At 34.7% G+C, this 13,061-nt stretch overlaps 1 long non-coding RNA gene across 1 annotated transcript; it reads right to left on the bottom strand.

Annotated features, from left to right (window-relative positions):
• Positions 1 to 1,278: 1,278 nt before the first annotated feature.
• Positions 1,279 to 12,367, bottom strand: LOC104913043. The gene is made up of 3 exons (XR_795082.2): positions 11,819 to 12,367; positions 9,760 to 9,838; positions 1,279 to 3,149 (listed from the first exon to the last, which is right to left on the bottom strand). It is a non-coding gene; the product is annotated as an uncharacterized LOC104913043 (long non-coding RNA).
• Between the last annotated feature and the right edge of the window lie 694 nt (positions 12,368 to 13,061).

The raw sequence follows: 13,061 nt of genomic DNA, 5'->3' as shown, positions 1-13,061 counted from the left end.
CATTTTTGATGCTTTCATCCTGATCAGCTCAGCCATTTCTGACACTGCCAGTGGGAGAGAAGAATTTTGCACATGTAAACTAGTTCCCAGACTTTTTGTTTTGAAGCCTGCTAGCATTTCCACACTTCCCACACATGTAAACAAGCACTCAAAAGATTAACAAGGAAAAGAATCTGCTCTCAGTGACTGAGCTGGAGCTGCTTGTGGCTCAAACTGTTTGATTTTGCTGACCAAATTTACTGGCATTGCACCTCCACTGGAAAGCAGGTATTAAGTTTTATTTGCAACTCAACAGTGTTCTAATACCTTAAAGTGAGTAAGTATGTCCTGTTCTTCAATAGTAAGGGTGAGAAAGGATTTCAGTAACTGCTGTTAGAGGACATATTAAAATTAAAAGCAGGGATCTTCTGTCTCCTTGCATTCTGTTGGCCTTCTAGCATCACCAAGGAGAAACCTAGTTGAATTATAAGTTAACAAAAAAGAAAATGAGCAGTCAAACTGCAAAAAGAGTGCCAAAAAGCTGGCTGGTCAGGAAAAGTGGAAGCTGATGGTTTGGAAGAATACTGCTAGTAGTTATGCAGGACAAAGGGCTGAATCTTCGAAGGGCAGAACAAATTAGGAACTAATTAAGGAAACATAGGTTTTGCTGAAGAACAGTGTATAATTATAATGTGCATGAAAGGAACTCAATGACAACATTCTGCCATTAAATTATAAAGACAAGTATAATTTTGTTACACCAATATTTTATTCTGCCAGATGTATGATTGGTGGAACATAAACACTGACAGATAGTTAAGAAATGCAATTTCAATTCTTCTTGAAAATAAAAATTTTTCAGAAACTCAAGTTTGAATAGGGACAAAGCCACAAAAACTTTTAAATCTGTACTTTGCAGAAATATGACATTTCTAGAATGAAATATCCGTATTCTGACTATAGATTTTAATTTCAGAAGTTGTGGCAGGTGCAGACGATCACAGCTTGTTAGGGATCTCCCATAGTCAAGAAATCTGGAGATCAGATGCCAATTGGGTTAGCCAGCATGGAGATCCAGTCTAGAAAATTCAGCTTATGGAAAGCTCATAGCAAGCAAACCCAAATACACAATAATATCAAGAAGCCTTGGAACCTTGGCAATCCATTTTAAATCATAAATAGCTAGATGAACAGTTTAAGAGAATTTATAAGCTAAAAAAAAAAAAAAAAGAAAAGAAAAGAAATCACTTATGTGAAATATTTCCAATCAGACAATCTGGCAAATTCAGCAATTGGTAAAGTCCCAAAACACATGATCTGCGACCAGAAAAATCATCTGGTAAGTAAATGCAAGAGAAGTCTCATTGTGTTATTCTTTATTTCTAGATCATATATTTTTAAATCCCTGAAAATTCTATCAAAAGAACATAAGCATCAGTTTTTTCTTGTAAGACACTTCATATTGTAAAGGCCGAACTTAATATAATTTTAGTTTGTTATCATGACATATCATGCACATATAACACAACATTACTGAAATATATGTACCACCAGTGTTACAGTTTTTTTAAATCAAACAAAAAGTATATATTTGCTCAGAAGAAAACACAAAGCTCTTACAACACATGCTTGCTGGAGAGGACAGAGAAAATCATATAACATATTTCACTCTGGGACTTAGGAGTAAATGCTTCAAATGGAATGTACTTTCTGGATGATGAAGAACACAGAGAAGAAAGCCACACGGAGAACTAACGACACCAGAATACAATTACAATTACAAGTGATCCAAAGACTGCTCTCCTAAAGTAAACATTTTTTAGAACTGCTTTGGGATGTGGCAATTTAAGGTGGCTTCTTTAATAATCGAACTCTTACAACAATGGGAAAAGCTCCGTGCCATAAACTTGAAAAATGGTTACTTCTCCTTTCCCATATAACACACAAGCATTTTGATTACTACTCTACGCTAAAAGGATGTTTCAATTTAAAGCTCTTCAATAGGCTGCCAGGAATGCTCCGTTCAATGATAACTCTATTGAACAAGACAAGCAAGGAGAACATTACCTTTCTAAGTGGCCAGGAAAGTATGTTATTTACAGCCAAGTGACAAAACAAAAAAACATGGAAAATGTCAAAGAGAAAATCCAAGACCCCAAGCATTAACAGTCTGAAAAGCACACCATTTTTTCCCTTCCTTCTCCCTACCCCACACCCATTGGTCTTTATGTACACTGAAGTTTAAAAGCGATACACAATCTTCTAATGGAAGACTCAGAGCAAAAATGTCTAAAGATGATGGCAAGGCAATGATGATCAACAAATGAACTACTTCAGGAGAATATTGAGGAGGATATTTAAAAAAAGTAATTGAAATCTAATATATTTTGCTTTGTAACATTTTACTAGATTTATTGAGGTGTTGTGTTTTTTTGCACATTTTATGTTAGTGCACTTATTTTACTATTACGTGGGATACAGCTGTCAAAATTTCATGTAAGTACAAAATTAAATGCCAAGATAATGATTTTTAGATCTTGGCACAGAAAGTAGACTGAAACAGAACTATCTCCTTGTCATTGTGGAATTTAAAACAACATGATGTTATGTGAAATGACACTATTGTTAAACGAAAAAGAATCATCTTTACCAAAAGGCTGGTTAAATTGAGAACAGCTTTTGAACAAGTTCATTGATGGTAACCAAAGCCTGAAGAGAAGTAGAGGCATGGGGACAGAGAGGAAATGCATCTCAGGAACTAGAATTCTTTGGAGGCAGTGCTTGCTCATACATTTCTAACAATTTATCATTGGCAACAGATTACAGGTCTAAAATTCACTGTACACACACGTGTGTGTATATATATATATAGACATTTTATGAAATACTAATCTGATATTTTTATTATGATTCTCTGACACACATGTCAGGACACTAGCCGAAGGCCTGTAAAATGCATCTGGATTATTCTAATGTCTTCATTGGCAATTGGACCAGACTCAAATCAGGTATGGTAACAGAGAATTGACTAATATCTCAACACAAATACTGAAAAAAAAATGCTTATAAATGAATCATTATAAAAATGTTTTACTTTATTTTCTTCTGGCTTTACACATAGTGGTAAAACTCTCTGGAGCACTGAAGAGACATAGAAGTTTAGGCATGACCTGGGAAAAAAAGAAAAATAAATGATACAAATTATTTGGTAAATTTTTATATATAGAATACCTGTTAGAAATTTATGTCAGTCCTTCAAGAACCTTTTAAGAGGTTGTCTACTGTATTTTTTTGCCTACACTTGCGTAGCTTGGTGAGGCTTCTGACCCAGTGTCAGCATTCAAAATAATAAATACCTCTAACTCTCACAATGAAGACAACAAATTACTCTACTTCTCAGGTGACCCTAACTTTGGGAGGAAAATATACAACTGCCAATTATTTCAGCTTTTGTGCACATTTCCCTCTAGGACACAAGCAGTATCTTCTGCAGAATATTAGTGACCCCAAAATGTATTTATTCTTTTGATGCCTATGCTGCCCAGGTAATTTAATTATAGCTTTTCTTTTTTCATCAATTTTCATCAACTGGACAAAAGAGATGAGAAATAAAAGAAAAAATAAGGTTAAAAACAAGGAAACAGACATGATATGAAACCTTTATAATAACAAAGAAGCACGTAAAGGTTTAGAAATGGTGCTTCTGCTTGGCAAATAATCAGGTCACTATGTACAGTGATCTGACCATTAATATCTCAGGAGTATGCCTTGAGTTTACTATAGCCTCAGTCAACCATTGCATGTAAGCATAAGTTCAATTTTAAGAACCTGTACAACCCCGATAACTTCTAGAAGATATAAAAGTGACCAAAGTAGGTGTTTCAGCTGACGACAATGACGTTATTCAATTGCACAGATTTACCTTTTCTGAATACAGAAAATACACACATAAGCAAAGCACACTTTTAAAAACAGTATAAGGAAGAATGATTTGAAGCAGAGACTTGCATTTGGAAACCCCAAAAGTCACACTGTCAAAATCTGCTAATCTATCAAAAGCTGCTAATTTAAATATTGTGCTATATGATAGCAGTAGAATCATTCTACCAATAAATAAATGAAAGTCACTAACAAGTCCAATAAAACTGTTGATAAACAGCATTCTAAAATCATAGCCCAGCTCTTTTCCAAGTAGGCACCATAACTCACAAGAGTGGAAGGCGTTCATTGATAATGCTCCATTTCACCAGTCAGGAGACAGTTCACAAAAAAAGTATTAGGAAAATAAAATTACAGTTGGATTTTAATATAAAGTTCTTCAAGTCAAGTATTTACTGTGGCATTCAACTACATATATGTCACGGAGTTAACGAGATCAATTTACACCCGTGATAGGGGGCGGTAGGCCCCTGCCTTCCCCTCCTCACCCCACAAAATGGGAAGGAAGGGAGGAAAACAAAAAACAGCGGCAACAATCTATGGAGGAAAACTTATTTTACTAACTATGATATCGGAATGCAAGATAACACAATATAATACAATCTGATTGAAATTGAGACCAATAAATCAAATAAAATAGGAGAGAGAGAGAGTTCCCGAGACCGATTCAAACCTGAAAAGCTTGGAACGGCCAGGAAAGTACCCTCCAGCACCCACTGCCAGGCAGTAAGAGACCGCCCCACTCCGAAGAGCCAGATCCCATGACTTCTGTAATGTATAGGGATAGGTGCCTGGAATTGGAGCATTAACACTTTAACTCCCAGTACACTACATGATGTTTTGATGTGGAATACTGAGAACCAAAAACAAAGAAAAAAAAACATAAAACCATGATAATATATCAATGTACCATGCTAGCATAGTAGCATAGCTACAGCACTGAATAGAATCACAGAATGGCTTGGATTGGAAGGGACCTCAAACACCATCCACTTGCCTCTTGAAAACTAACAGGGCTTGAGACATCAACAACCTCACCAGGAAGCCTGTTTCAGAGTTTGACCTCCATCATAGAAAAATTTTTCCTAATATCCAGTCAGAATGATTATGATTTATGAAAAATAAAGTTTTTCATTAAATTGTGATTAAATTGTGATAGTATGGTATTTCTAGAACAGTTTCAGGCTCTAAGCAAGAGTACGTGTGTGCTTCTCGTAACAAAGTCGCTCAAGTTAAATGAGCTTGACAGGATAAGGGACTCCTATAAAATTCATCAAACAATTGCTTTTCTACAGCTTTTTGCAGTGACTGTATGTTTGAATTTTAATATTGCTGATGATAAGTGTTGGCCCAGCAGGAACTCCATAATAAACTGTAGAGACAGTATGCTATTGCAGCAATTCACCACAGAGACAAAGAATTCTAACCATTATCATCTATCTATAGAAATACAGAAAAAGCAGGGAAATGACATCTTCACTGAGGCAAATAACATTCCAAATGTACCAAACCATGTAAATCAATCTAGGACAGCACATGTTCAACGTCATGAGCAGACTATTCACTGACAAGTAGATCACTCACATCACTGGCAGGCATGTTAGCAGTTTTCCTTTACTTGAGGTCTGAACATGCTTATTTAATACAGATACAGAAATATGCATTTACATTGCTGTTTTAGCCATACTTTCACCAAAGTGATGGGGTTTGTGTCACTTAAAATTCCAGTAGGTGCCCAGTGTTCAAAAAGCATTTGCCTCTAGAAATCTGAACATAGAAGATATCTGCCATAGAATATTTCTCTTTTGCAACATTTGAAATGAAATATAATCATTTGAGATTACATTTAAATTACAAGAGTGCAAAGAAAGGAGTCCTGAATGCCTAAAGAACTGAAGCACTGATGTACTCCTTTTGATCCTAAGATCACAAGTTCACATAAAGTTGCAAATGCCCCTACAACTGAAATACTGCTTTAAGGAAAACTGACAACCACAAACTAATTCAATTTACTTGAATTGAAAACTGAAACTCTTAGCTAACGGAAACTAAACTCTTAGTTAACACGGTCAAAACTGTCATTTCCATGTGATGTTTTGGAAGCAATCCAGAATGAGCACATGTTGTATTGTGACAGAAAAATGTTTTATGGGCTGATACACTTACTTGTACAGAAAGCAAGGATCACTGATCTTTCCAGCCACCCTTACAATACCAGTACATAGGGCTTAGTATGTACCAGAAATTGATCTACTGTATTACACACTTAAGTTGTTGGAGAAGCTTTAAGTAGATTTAACAATTTTTAAGATCTTAGTGCGATCTTAAAAGCATAGATCATTATTCTCATTAAAAATGATAATGAGATCTGAATTTGGGGTTTGACACATTTGAAATAAATATAATCTGGAAAGTTAAGAGTGCATTTTTATGAACCTGTTTCACCAACCTGTTTTCCTCTTGATTCATGTTACACAGCGGATTTTTTTTCTGTCTAAGAGGCACCATAGATATGAAAAACCGCCCTATTGCTAAACTTACTTTGAAAAAATGCTCTGATATTGCAGTTTATAATTGCTCTCAGTAGTATTCCACAATTTAAAGCTATTCTTGTATTTTTTACAATTTATATTAGCTATTAAATTAAAAATAGAAATGAGTTCCTTGGGAGATGAATGCCATCCACTTTTTTGTATGCCCTAGAAAAGTGTGGCCTTGATACTCATTAATGCTATGTTCATGATGATTAAGAACATCAAAAATCATGAGTAGGTAGTTTGACTTAAAGCTATTATTAATGCTACTAATGTCATGTATCCTGAGTATTTCCTAATCCAAAGAGATTCTTTCTTTAAAAACAAAATAAAGACAAAACAAAACAAAACAACGAACCCCAAAAAACCCACAAACCAAGCCAATCCAGACTAGACAGGAAAACAAAAACATTAACAACCCCAGAGACATCTTTAAAATAATTATAATAAAAATGGTTAAGACAATTGCCACTTCTCAGGCATTTCCATAGTCTACTCCACAAAGTAGACCAGACCTACAATAGAATTCTCTTTAAAATATGTAATCTTTAAGTTTCAAGTAATTTTCCAGTAATTTTACTCCTTTGGAGTACTTTGGAAAAAAATTAATAATATATAAAAAATCTTACTCTGTTCTGTCTATACAAAGAAATCATATTTAATTTCTTTTTAGGATCATGATTAATAACACAGTAAAGAATATGTATAACCCATAAACATCAAGGAGACTAAAAATTCCTGCCAAAAACAAAGATATGCTTATCTAAGATATATTTCATTCACTACAAAATTTGTAAACAAAATTTGTATTCCAATTAGCAATCTTTGTATGAAGGTATGTTTTACAAATTGAAGTAGTAGGATGACTCCCCACAGGTAATAGAAATATTTAAATTTGAATTTATTTAGAGAATTTTACTTTCTAAATGGAGGCTTGCTGTGTTCTGGTAAGGTAGAATCATTCGTAGATGATGGTAATGCATGTAAAGTGTTTGTTAATTTGCCTATTAAAAAATGAACACGTAGCCAGCTGAAAATATTGTGAAGGCAAAAATTAAATATATATATATATCAATTAGGAGCTCCTTCTCATTTCTCAGATTGAAGTGACAATATGAGGCATCATTCAATGTATTCTGTGCTTAGCTGGCAAACAAAACTTAACGTCAATAGATGTTCAGTCAGAAAAATGAATATAAATTCATAAAAAAAGATGTGCAGTGTAGATAATAGAGTTGTAGTGAGAACTGGAGAAGAAAATTTTGCCTCAAGGATGGCACAGAATAGAAAATATATGTCAAGTTGAGAACAGATGTTAGAAAGCTTATCAGGAGATTAAGCCGATGAAATGGCCCTGAAACACAATGCATTCCTACATCTAGGTACATGCTTAACAGGATGTATCAATACGAACTCAGCACATGCAAAGAGGAAGTGGAAATTTTTCTGGTTGTTTCAATTTCCCACATATTCCTTAACCCATCCAGAATCTGTTCTACCTGTTCTTTATAAAGACATTGCCTCTCAGAGCCTATCAACCAGCTTTATATCTCCCCCATCCCCCCATGTAATTCTGTCTTTCTAGGGGCAGCAGTGCTTTAACAGAAGATGGAGATTTTCCTCTCCTCAGTAGCAAATGAGCCAAGCTTGTATTACACTACTTTATTTTCTGCAAGATTCCTACAGAAGATTGGAAGGTCCAGGTGAGCTTTATAACAGTCAGAAAGAGCAGAGCAAAGAACACATCATGAGAGAGCAGAAACCCATGAGAGAAGTTTGCAGCTGTGTGTAAAGGTAGATTGCTCGCGGGACCAAAAAGCTGCAGGAGGAAAATAAAATTTACTTCTTTCAATTCTCTCTTTTTTTTTTTTTTCAAATGCTGTAAGTAGAATTTGGGCATTCACCTGAAGACAACTTTCAGGCATACATCATTTTAACACTAATTGCCATTCCAACTTTATTAAACTGTCCTCAATCAGTTTAATTTCTCTGCTCTAGTAACCTAAGAAAAGCTAGTACTGATTGGGTCAGATCATTCCAAGTAGTGGATATATTGTGCTTAACATATGGTTATTTTAAAATTGCATATTAAAAAGTATACTTAAAAATATCTTCATTCTACCTTCAATTTGAAGTTTTTGCATTGCATTTTCAACTTTTGCTTCAGGTTTTTTCACACCTCACCCATCACTTCCATGCTTGCTCAAGAATAATAGAAATGTAAAGATTTGGAGAGCAGATTCTCTAATTAAGTCTGAATAAATTAGACAAAACAATGTGGAGACAATCTTTTGAAGTCGGAGAATCATAATTCACATAAATGAATGCATAAAGTAAAGCGATTAATATCCAATTCTGTGTTTTTCTAAAGTTTAATAATAAGTAACTTCTGTTATAATATTGTAGATACTTTAGGGTATTATTAAATCAGCTATTAAGTAATCCCATCCTACAACACAGCTTGTTTTTCCCCAAATGATATTAAAATACATTTTCTTATTGTACATTGACATTCTTGTATATCTGCAGTTGTGTTATATTCTCTTGTCTACAACAAAAGTAACAGAATTTCTATCAAGAGGCAAAGAAGTAAAAACCTTTTATTATGTTTATGTTCTCTTTTAATTTTATTTATTTATTTATTTATTTATTTATTTATTTTTAACATCCAGATTATTTGAATTATTTTTCCACTTTGGAAGATCAGATGGTGAAGTCAGCTCAGAAGCTCTGTTAGCTCCATGGCTAAATTCAGCTCAGTGTTTAACATATTTACTGCAGTACCCCATTAGTTATGGTAACATTGCTTAGATTTAGAGCTGATTCTTAGATTCACAGAAAATACCAAGATTCAACATGACCTACTGCCAAGTAATGTACTCATACCCAAAGTCACTTTATCAATCATTAGAAATTCTGTGGTCTCCATTTCCTTTTTATACTAGATTCATAGAATTTCATCATTAGAAACTAATAAAGGATGACTCTGCCTAGCAACCTGTTATCATGCAGTACCTTTTACACAGTGTGTCACAAACATCAATGCAAATGACAAGAGTAAATGCAAGCTGTACCCATTACTTTCAGTACTCTTCCCTAAAATATTTCTCCCTCACCTTGCAACCACGCAAAGAACACCAAAAAGAGACGGTGAGAGGATGAAGCAGCAAGCTGAAGCAACCCAAGCACCGACAAACATTTTGTCTGGGTTCTAAGTGGCACATTCAACTGATTTGTCACCAGCCTCAAATCTTTCTTCCTTTGCCCTCACAACACATTGCTTTCAGTTTTATTTCTCCACACTTACCTTCCTTTGTCTACTTCATTCTGCTCTCCTATTTCCCACAAGTTAAACTGTAATCCTTCACACAGCAATTTCTACTTCCCTGAAAAACATAATAGTTGAAAGAAAAATGTAAAATCTTACCTTAACATTATTTGTTCCCAGACAATATGTTTTTTTCACTTTTGTTTTTTATCATTTTAATTGTAAACTCTTTGACAAAAGGATTGCCTGTTGCTTTCTAGACTTCTAATACCTGTTTCCTAGGCATTAACATACTATGCAGACACTAATAAAAAATTCCATGCAATTTTGGTCTAAGCCCCATCTCCAGAGTTAGACCCTTAGACGTACTCTGCTAGACATAACTATTTTCTACCATTTGGTACAAATTTAAAGCTCATTTTTAAAATCCTTTTAGTAATATACATCAATGCTGTCTTATCTGCCATATTTTAATGGATGCTACTTATAAGAACATCATACTCATACACCTCACAAGAAGTAGAATTCTTACCTACACTCACAAATCAAAATAAGAAAATGTATCTTATGTTGTTGAAATGCCGTCACGCAATCTTAGAATTTTACTGTGAAATAAAGCAGTTCCTACGTAAGCCAATAGGCCACTCTACATTCTAAAAGTTGAACTCTGCTTAATAATTGACATTTTCTATTCAGTTTGTTGAAAACTCACATTTTGGATACCAAAGAGCTCGGTTTTAAATGAAAACAGGATCCCTGGAGAATTTAATAGCATACTTTCCATAGTTCAGAATTTCTGAACAAGTCATCTTTTATCAGCCATAATTGAAGTTGCCAAATTCAAGAACAGAACTGATGTGGCTACACACTGTGAAACCATTTAGTGACAGCACAAATACAGTGCAGTGTAATTAGCTAGCTGTGGTTACAAAAAGAATTGTGCAGAGTACTGCCACCTCTACATAAATTCCAAAGAAGTGCTTATGTTGTGCATTATTTGTAGGGTCACCAAAATTAAGAGCTGTGGTTTGCCCAGATATAATTTTAATTAACTGATTCAGAACTATTTGTAACTGAACAAAGTTATCTGAAATGAACTGAAATGTACTAAAATAAACCAATTATTGAAAAATCATTACTAATATCTGGAAAAATAAGATCATTTGAAATTTTAGATTCTTAATTAATCCAAGTAGTGAAAAAAATCTGGAAGGACTATCCGAAGTATTTTTAAAGCAATTTTAGTTTCCACCAAACACAGGTTGTTTTTTGCCTTAAGCTACTTTAGAGTCATTCCCTGAGATTTACAAGAGGTTGTTCGTGGTGCAACTTCACAGCTGGCAAGAAGTAAAAACTATGAGACTACCAAAGAGAAGGAAAAACTCACCAAAAAGAAGAACATGAATATACATTTCTGACTTTTGATTTGCATTTTCTATATACAGCTGACATAAGCTTTGGTCTGACCCTTTCCTCACCCATAAAACCCAAAATATGCACAAGGAATACACACACACACACACACACACACAAGCATTACACATACAACTTTTCCCTCTGCTTCAAAAATTTACCTCTGAGAACAAAGTAGTTTATTGCTTTTTATATAGCAATGTTGCCCAAACTTTTAATCTTTACCAGTGTAAATCAATATAATACAATGCCCATTATGTCTTTCATCAATTTTCATCAGACAAAATTTTTAAAATATAGCAGAAAAGTGTATATATCAAGGACCCTTACAGGAAAAAAAGAAGTGGTGGAGGTTTTCTTCCCATACAGTTCTACATTTATACCTATTTAACATTTCAGTTGGTTTGTTTGACAAATTTAAATGTACTTATTTAAAAAGAAAATAGGTAGTTTATAGTATACAAATTCAGACATCTTGTCTAATATTTTCTTTGAACAGTTCTTTCCATCTCTCACTAGCACTCATATCAAATCACAATTCAATCACTTCATCAGTTTGAGGATTGACATTTGTTCCTGTTAAAAGAACAATTTAAAGGTGTTTGTTATTTTTTGGTCACAATCACTTTAACTTTCAAAATCAGATTCTCCTCCTACATTAGGAAAAAACAGTGAGACACAATACCTTTGTTCATCTCTCCAAGTTTCTCCTCCATCAGCTCCTGATGCTAAAGCTCTCCTAAGTTTTCCTTTGGATCACACTTCATGGAATTTTTCAGATGGGTGCTGAAGTTTCATAAAGACCTCCATTCACTAAGAATTCTTGGACTCCTGTTTGTATCTTGCTTCTTGTATCTTGTATCTTTGTATCTTGCATGAAAATCTTCAAAGGAATTAAACAATTCTTAAAAGTGCTGCATACTTGTGCCTTATCTTGGCCTAAAGACTTACTCTATTTTCAGCTCTATGCCTCTGTCACACAGCTGAAATACCCTTTAAAATATCTGAATTGAATGGCAGCAATTACATTCAATCCACAACAGAATTGGAGTTCTTTTTCCCTGAGACCACAAGTTATTTCAAAGCCTGAATTCAGAGAGACCCTGGGAGGAATGCAGTTGATCTGAAATTATTTCAGACAGAGCTGTTGGTTAGAGCTAAGTATAACACAGTTCTTAACATTCCTTAAAATAAAAGGAAATAAAACATGTACATTCCTACGAACCAAAAGCAACAGAGTAATGAGTCATAGAGAATAACTGGCTTTGGAAGAGGAGGGGGTGTTGAAACCTCAAAGGCTTTTCACCAAATCTGCACAAAGACTGATGTTGGTGCCAGAAATTCTTGCCAAATATCATCCTACAAATTAACCTCTCTCACACTGTACATCTTTCTCAACACTCTCTGTTGGGCATAGTTTGCCTTTCTTTCCTGGTAACTACTGTTTAACACTAGCTCTCCCTGCTTATGAATAACTGCAGAACAGTTCCCCTTAGCAATGCTCTGCTCTCTTCTCTGTCCCCCAGCCAGCAGTCCTTTCCAAGCCCCTGGCCATGCTACACACTTGGAGAGCTCCCCATACTCTCTCTTCATAACTCTCTTGCAGGGCTCAGAAACTGCAATTAAGTTGCAGCACATTCAGAAATCTATTATCATGTACATAAAATCAGATGTCTCCCAGGTAAATTTGGGATCTGAGTAAGCATGCAATTTTTCCACTGGGAACAATTAGCAGCAGTACTCCTTTGATCTCTGTGCCCAAATCTAAGTGAGTTTCAATCTGCCCTAACATTAGTGGGCAAGTCTTCATCTGTTTCTGAATTTAGCTCTACCTCACAAAGAGAGCTTAAAGACATTAGAATTAAAAAACAAAATCATTACATGCCCATTGTGAAAATGTGAGAGAAGATGTGATTGCTTAGGGAATT

The sequence above is a fragment of the Meleagris gallopavo genome, chromosome 13 (genome assembly GCF_000146605.3).
Source record: "Meleagris gallopavo isolate NT-WF06-2002-E0010 breed Aviagen turkey brand Nicholas breeding stock chromosome 13, Turkey_5.1, whole genome shotgun sequence".
NCBI lineage: Eukaryota > Metazoa > Chordata > Aves > Galliformes > Phasianidae > Meleagris > Meleagris gallopavo.
Note: the sequence above shows the minus strand (reverse complement) of the source record. Positions and strands in the feature narration are given on the sequence as shown.